The sequence below is a fragment of the Actinia tenebrosa genome, unplaced genomic scaffold (genome assembly GCF_029948245.1).
Source record: "Actinia tenebrosa isolate PJP-AT-01 unplaced genomic scaffold, QUT_ActTen_1.0 PGA_scaffold9__36_contigs__length_13948895, whole genome shotgun sequence".
Lineage (NCBI taxonomy): Eukaryota > Metazoa > Cnidaria > Anthozoa > Actiniaria > Actiniidae > Actinia > Actinia tenebrosa.
In genome coordinates this window covers 7,643,568-7,643,967 of record NW_028292586.1, presented here as the reverse complement: position 1 = coordinate 7,643,967, position 400 = coordinate 7,643,568, and positions in this window count along the sequence as shown.

Here is a 400-nt window from a genome sequence, read left to right as displayed (position 1 = left end):
ATTGCTGTAAACTAAGTCAATCATACTCTTTGAAGTAAATCCCGTCAGATCTGCTTTCAAACTTCGAGGTTACTGCTTTGGGATACAATTTCTTAAATGCTTCCCAATTCCAGTGGCTGTTATGTGGTTGCTCCTCTATGTTATTTCCAAAAGCGTCGTACATTAGTATATAATGGATGTTATACCATCAAGCGCCTCCACTTTATCCTGAACTTCCTAAGGAACCTAACGAATTAAACGCTTGAAAAACTTTAGGCTCAACAAAGCAATTTAATCCTGGCTTACTTGGAAGGGCAGGCAAAACACTACGAAAAGTAGGAAGAAATACGTCAGAGCCGTAGCCGCTACAATAAGATTGCGATACTCAGGATCCATATCCTGGTTGTGTTACGGGCTCCCG